At 34.6% G+C, this 7,737-nt stretch overlaps 1 pseudogene; it reads left to right on the top strand.

Moving 5' to 3' along the window:
- Positions 1–401: 401 nt before the first annotated feature.
- Positions 402–971, top strand: LOC147510789 (secreted RxLR effector protein 161 pseudogene; annotated as a pseudogene).
- Positions 972–7,737: the final 6,766 nt, after the last annotated feature.

Raw genomic sequence — 7,737 nt, 5'->3', positions numbered from 1 at the left:
ATCATTGTATGGCCTCAAGCAAGCATCCAGACAATGGTTTGCCAAGTTTTCTAGCATTTTGAAATCTACCGGCTTTATACAGTCCAAGGCGGATTATTCCTTTTTCTCTAAAGTTTCTTGCATATCCTCTGTTTATGTCTTGGTCTATGTTGACGATATTATTGTTACTGGAACTGATCTTCATGCCATCAACCATCTCAAAGACTTATTATCTTAGCAGTTTCATATTAAAGACTTGGGCCGTTTAAAATATTTTCTTGGCATTGAAGTTGCACGTTCGAACCAAGGGATGTTTTTGAATTAACGGAAGTATACTTTGAACATCCTTCAAGATGCTGGTTTACTAGGTGGCCGTGTAGTAGATTTTCCTATGGAGTAAAATCTCCGATTATCCCCTACTGATGGTGATCCTTTGTCCGATCCCTCATCCTATGACTAGGCGTCTCATTGGCCGTCTGATATATCTTACTGTCACACGTCCCGACATTGTTTATGTGGTTCATGTACTGAGCCAATTCATGCACGCTCCATGTACTACTCATATGAATGCTGCACATCGACTTCTTCGATATCTCAAAGGGCCTCCTGGTAAAGGCATCATTCTTTCCTCCAGCAGTCCTCTCCACTTACGAGGATTTTGTGATTATTATTGGGCAGGTTGTCCCACAACCCGCCGTTCTACCACTGGTTATTGCACTTTTCTTGGTTCTAGTCCAATATCTTGGAAAACCAAGAAACAGATAACTGTTGCTAGGTCATCCGCAGAAGCAGAATATTGTGTTATGGCCTCTATCACTTCTGAATTGCAATGGTTGACATATCTTCTTGCTGATTTTGGTATTCCTCACTATCAACCTATTTCTCTCCACTGTGACAATCAAGATGCTATTCACATAGCTGAGAATCCAGTATTTCACGAACAGACCAAGCATATTGCCATTTTGTTCGTGAAAAGATCCAATCACGGCTAATTGCTCCACAGTACACTCGTTTTTTTGATCAAATTGCTGACATTTTTACCAAACCACTAGGCAATCATTCCTTTCAGCTTCTGGCTCGCAAGTTGCCTGTTACTGATATCCACAATCCAACTTGAGGGGGAGTAATAAGAATACATTCTGTTGTTTTACAGACAAAGCGCACACGTGCTCTTCTGATGCCGCCTGTACAAAGCGCGCACGCGCTTATGCTCTTGATTAAGCAACTCGACTAATAGAGTCGAGTTTCTATTTCTTGTATTAGAAGTTTCCTATTCTAACCATGTACTGATTTGGGAACTCTAACCCTAAATGTAAACCTAATGTAATCTCTATATATATGAATGATAAATCATTGTCTTCTCTCAATTCAGAGAAGACACACCCAATATCGTATCTTTAGCCTATTTAAAATTTACACAATCGTAATCAAGTATTTGAAGAATAAACACACGGCAATCATATCAACTGGTTCTTGTCCATCTACATTTCGAGTAGGCATTTGTAAACACACTACATCAGCTAGAAATATTGCTAGCAGGGTGTTATCCCCAAGAAATATACATATCAGATATAGTCGCAAAGAGCACCGGCTGATCTATAGTAATGTTCATGGATGCGTGTCATAACAAAAACATATATATCACTTAATGACTGAGAAGGAATATTGTCTCCAACTACAATTTTTTGAAAAAAAAACAGTATATATAAAATATGAATCTATACAAACAGAATTTAACTGCACATATTTGTCATTTATCAAAAATAGATTGTTTTGGTATACTAATGGCTCAAAGATCGGCAAAAAAACCAGTGCCTCATTATATTATAAAAGAGAGACCGATGCAATATTCACATGTTTCTAAATCATTAGTAGTTCAGAATGGTCCTCATCAAATTTGGTGTCGCATCTGTAACATTTAAATCTATACGAAGTATACAACTATTAGTCCAAGAAACAAACAATTGCAAAATGCATTATAAATTATATGCCTAGAAACCTAGATTTTTTCTACCCATTCGGCCATTCCTCGTTTTAACCACCACGAAATATTAAAACATAAAGAGATGTAATGGAGTAAAAGGAAATAATAATAAAGTGAGAATGCAAGACAAGGTAGCATACCTGGGCCTGAAACATTTCAAAGTCACAATTAGCACTAAGCTCAATAGAATATATTTTTGTTTTAATGACAAACAGGTATTTTTGTCTTGTATTATTTCGTGAGAAATTTAGGTTGATTCTATAATATGATTTTTAAGTCAAAAGAGATTTGGTGAACATAAAAAAGAATCGAAAACCGTTAAAGAGTAGACAAAATTAATATTTTGTAATATATATATATATAGTCCATCTCTAAAAAATAACTATTTAAATTAACTTAAAATAAGTAAGTAAACTTAACTTAGGAAATGAACTACTTAAGTTAACTTCAAATAAATAAGTAAAACTTAACTTAGGAAATGAATTCAATTCTAATTTTTTGTGGATATGATATACTCACCATAAATATAATCTTCACAAAATTTTAGTTCATTTGAAAACCTATAATATTGACAAAAAATGATTATAAAAAGTCAATATTTTTGTACCCAGCATGAAATTAGGACATTAGGCAATTCTGAATTTATGTACATTGAAACCGCGTGGCCGATAAAACCTATAAAATGCTTTCATAATTTCATGTACTGCAAGTCTGCAACCGTGAATAATATACTGTGCTAAATGGCTAAATATATACTAGCGGATCTTACTATATATCAACACCGCATGTCCGCACATGATACAAATTGGATCCCACCCCTAGTTGGATGTATAAAAATTGGTTTTGATGCTAATGACTAATAGGCAATTTGGTTGTGGCTGTCAGGGACTCAATCAAGTAGGTGGAATTTACTTGATAAGAATGGAGGCCATTATTTTTCACCGGGGGAAGCAAAATTCCTTGGGCAGCCGAGGTAGCATTTAGTCATTTAGATTGGCAAAAAAGGGCAAACGTGAATGGCTGGAGTGCTTCCATTTGCATTTCCTTCCGTCTCCTCTCCCTTGAGTTGGATATGTTTGTTGTTGGTGTTGTTGTGTTTTTTTTTTTAAAGATCTGTTCCCACAAATATTAACATTTTGGCCTTGAGGCCGTGGGAGCATGGACCCATTGTTCAACTAGGTAACAATCCACTTCTCCAGACTTCGCCTCATTTTGCTAATGAATTGAGAAATTTCTGTAAGTATATGTGATGACTGACGAAAAGAATAGTTTTATAATATCAACTAGTTTGAAATCGACGTGTACAATAAATAACTAAACAAATTGGAAAGATGGAGTGATTAGATGTGGCAGTGGATAAAGAAGTTCATAAAGAGGGTGATTAGTTAATGTAGAAAATTGGAATGACAAAGAATGAGACACTAAGATAGTAAGATGCTCATTTCCCCTGCTAGGTGATGAACATCATCAAACATGACATGCTGCCTAGGCTTTAGATAAGAGCAAATATCTTCTCCTTGAATGCAACGCTGGCCGCATATCCAAACGGTAACTACTTCAAATTACTCTAGAGAAGAGCGAATCTGGCCTCCTCATGATGTTGATCTTAACAGCTTAAGTACATTACTATTCTAACTAATTTATATTGTATGATAATAGCCATCAGATTTGGCACGAGGTGGTTTGGTATCATCACGAAACAGGAATGGAGCACAAGAAAGAACTTACATCCAAACAGGCACTACATAATATATACTTCCTAGGCCTTGTTTTTTTTTGGTAACTCTTCCTAGGCCTTGTTGACGACAATGATAGCAGGTCTTAGAGCTATTCTTGATGGATACAGCTTTGGAGATATGGGCTTCCATGGATTGGTCTAGCTAAACACTAGTACTTCGGTCAAATTCGTCGACGACACGTACATGGCTAAGTGACAATGGAGAGTTCAATTAACCAATCACAACCATTTCCTTCACCTATACTACTACATAATGCCGATGCCATAGCCAAATTTACTATCATCATTACCATGTCGTTTCAACCCAAGCCTTTGTTTTGTTTGAAAATGACATTGTGCACCAGTGAATGCAACATCATGACCCCTCAAGCAATGGCTTAGATTGCAGTCCTATACACCAAGTACCAATGGCATGAAGTTTGGTAATAATGGGAAGGACTACCTACAGACTGAATCTCTCAAACCCAGACCCCATCTCAATATGCAGATCCCATTTTTTCTCAAAGTAGATTCCAAACTTAAAATTGTATTTGGGCTCACCCCACTTTTTTTATAGGCCTTAAATTTTGACAAAATATTTCGGTCGAGCTTATTGAAAGTCATAATGTTAGCTCTATTATGCCAACACAGACGTCAAATATTAGCCCATAAATATCGTTTTTCATGTTCAATTACAAAATTCAAATTCAATTTTTTGGTGGGAAATTTTAGTTTGAACTTTATCTCTCCATCCAAAGTCAAGGGGTTAGAGATTTCACCGAAATTTAAAATTTGAAATTTTGGGAAAGAAATTTCAATTTGGTTTTGTGTTATCACTAACTCCAAACACAAACCAGATTCATGTTTTCATATTGTATTGAACATGAAATGAAAAGTACAAACCAAAGCACCAAAATATTGTGTTCGAAAATATTTTTCTCATCTTTTTCTAAGATGGTCCAGTCCAATCAACCAATGCCAAAAATGTTAGTATAATCTGAACGTCTTTGTTTTGGGGTTAATTCATCTGAATCGTTCTTAATGCAAGACCAACACAATCTCATTTTTTTCTAAGACGGTCCAATCCAACCAACCAATGCCAAAAAGGTTAGTCTAATATGAACGTCTTTTCTTTTTAAGTTAGTTCCTCTAAACCGTTCTTAATGCATGACCAAATGCTGATATTTTGAGCGAAATTAAAACTCTAACTAATTTGAAAATTTGGCAAAACTTAACGTTTCAGACCAATACATGTAGACAATGAAAGTTGAAACATCAATTTAAACATGTAAAATGTTTAGTTCTAAAATATATAAGAAATTCGATTCCATTCTATCAAAGTCTTTACAAAAATTCTTCCTTGCAAAAAACATTTCTTCATGTATCCTCTGTAAAAATATAAAGTATTTCAAACATCTATTTGCCCAACTACACTAGTCGACAAAAATTGGATCTCCTTCAAAACCTTCTGCTTGAGCAATCCCATGAACATTCAACCCTTGGAATGCCTCCATTCTGTTTTTCACTAAAATTTCCCAGCCTTTTGCTATTTCTAGACTATTTCTACTCCAAAACAACACTATTTTTGGAATTGGGCAACCATTTTCCAAATCTAGCTTATTCTAATGGTTACTATTAACATAAACTCATTGCTACCTTCCTGACATTTATTGTGCTCCACATATCTATTTTCCCTTAACAATCTACCTAACTCTTACAACTGTATTCTATTTCTCATTTCATCAAGTCTAATTTTGTGTCTTGTGATAAGAGCCCAAAATTGTAGTTTTAACCCCTTAACAATAATACTTTTAGACCAATTATGCGAGTAATAAATAAGAGTTAATGCTGATTACGTGCTTTTATGTATTTCAGGCATTGGAGTCAATTACATGCAGAATGCAGAAATGTGTCACTTTTGTGAGATAAAGGAGCAAGGGTTGGTTGTTAAGAAGTTCTATGATTAAAGGCTAAGATTCAAGGAGAAAAAACCTTTTTAAAGCCCGGTTAAAGTTGAAAAGTCAAAGTCAACGCGGGCAGAAACAGCGCACAAAAGTTAGCTAAACTTTCGAAGACCGTATCTTTGGACTCAAACCTCGGAATTGGGCCTACCTTATATCAAAACGACTGTCTTGGAAAGAGCTTTCCAATGGTTCAAACCTTGACCTAATCAGAGGAGCAAAAGTGGACGAAAAGTCTATTGAAGTCAAATCCGACTGAAAAAACCTCTGTAGAGTGAAGAATTTGGGTTTTGGGCTTGATTTTTCGGCCCAAAACATGGCTCCAAGCCCATGCACGAAATTGGAGATCTCTTTCTCTTCTTGAGGGGAGGAAAGAGGCAGACTCATTAGCTAGACCTAGATTAGAAAATAAATTAGTTTAGACTCCATTAATTAGATTTAATTACCTTGTTTTGAATTCAGTTGTTGAATCAATACTCTTTTATTTTATTAGATTAATAAAGTAGTTAGTGATTCATAAATTTAGTTTTAGTTTATTAAATCACTTAGATCTAAATTCAATTATTAAGTTATTAATCATTTCTTAGTTGTTAATTTAGTTTTGAATTCTTGATAAGATAAATATAGTAAATTTATAATCTTTATATCATGTCTTGCTTAAATTTCTATAAAAATGATAGTTTTATGAATCAAGGCTAAATCTCCATTAGAGGGGTTTGAGAAAGCCTTGATGAAAACTTGATTTGTTAGCTTAGAAATCGCCGTGATAATCTATTTAATTCTAGAAAGTAATTAGTTCACCATGAGAATGAGTTTGATTGCTTCACATGCTAGTTATTATTTGGTAGAGATTGCCATGAATAATTAGGGATTAGAATTACCAGTTTGTTATGCGAAAGCATTGAAATTTGGATTACGACATTTCTCTGTTAGTTGATTAAGTCGAGTCAAGGTGGAATCGAATTCTCCTAATTCATTCTCTATTGTCAAGTTAGTATTTGAATTCTGTCATTTTGTTATTCGCATATTGATTAGTAGTTTCTCATCGTAGTATAATTCCATCGTTACTCTCATTAACTTTGATAGACTGATAATTGTAGTTAACGCTAATTCTAAAGAACTAGGAGTGGAACGAATTCTCCACTCTAAATATATATAACGATAACGAGAGTAGAAAAACTTTGATATATAAAGCGTAAAATAGTTTTAGTTTTACTTACATTTGAGTTTAATTGCTTATTCGTAGGTAAAACTATAGTTTTACATATTATCATCTTGCCTTATACATTTGTCTCATGTAGGACGAGTTTAACAGATCTCTTGCTTTGACAACGTTCATGGCCTCTTTTGGTTTGACTCCAACTCTAGTACTCTACTATTCTCATATACAAGAATCATTTCCATCTTATTAAACCTTTCCATATAAGAGTGACCCTCCATAGTTTTTGCCAACCCATGATTATGACGACCACAATCAACTCTTAGTGTCCATCTATCCAAGCTACCACATTCAAAACACGCTTTTAATTTAAAAGGACAATCCATCTTTTTTGTTTCGGTCTTTCTCGTTGCTTTCTCATTTGCTTCTACCTTTTTATGAGATTGAAATTCACCACCACGCTCACATATTAAAATAAGTCTAGGGGACTTCCCACCAATTGCATTTTGAGATTTCCCAGTGGCGATAATAGCTCCCACTTCATTTCCTTTATGTTGTGTCTAATCAATCAAATCTTGACAACTATCAAATACCTATAAATCAATTTAAGTACTCATTAATCTATGGATAAGAAGATATTAAATTAAAGAAGTAAGTTTCAAAGCGTATATTGGTCCATACATACCATGTTGGTGTTAAAATATTCGGTTTGATCTATGTAGTGCCCATTTGAAGATGCATTTGAGTTTTGTGAAGTCCGAAGTTGATCAATTGGTATATTACTTCATCATATAGAGAATCCTATAATATTTACAATGAATTATGATGTTAGCTAAAAATTTGTCACAAGAAAAATGTCTATCAAAGTAATTAAGCGACGGCCAAATTAGACCGTCTAATGTTTCATAGGTCGCTCCAGTTGGGGCGCCAAAGTCTT

Source organism: Coptis chinensis, chromosome 3 (genome assembly GCF_015680905.1).
Source record: "Coptis chinensis isolate HL-2020 chromosome 3, ASM1568090v1, whole genome shotgun sequence".
In the NCBI taxonomy this organism is placed as follows: domain Eukaryota; kingdom Viridiplantae; phylum Streptophyta; class Magnoliopsida; order Ranunculales; family Ranunculaceae; genus Coptis; species Coptis chinensis.
This window is presented reverse-complemented; position numbering and strand designations above follow the sequence as displayed.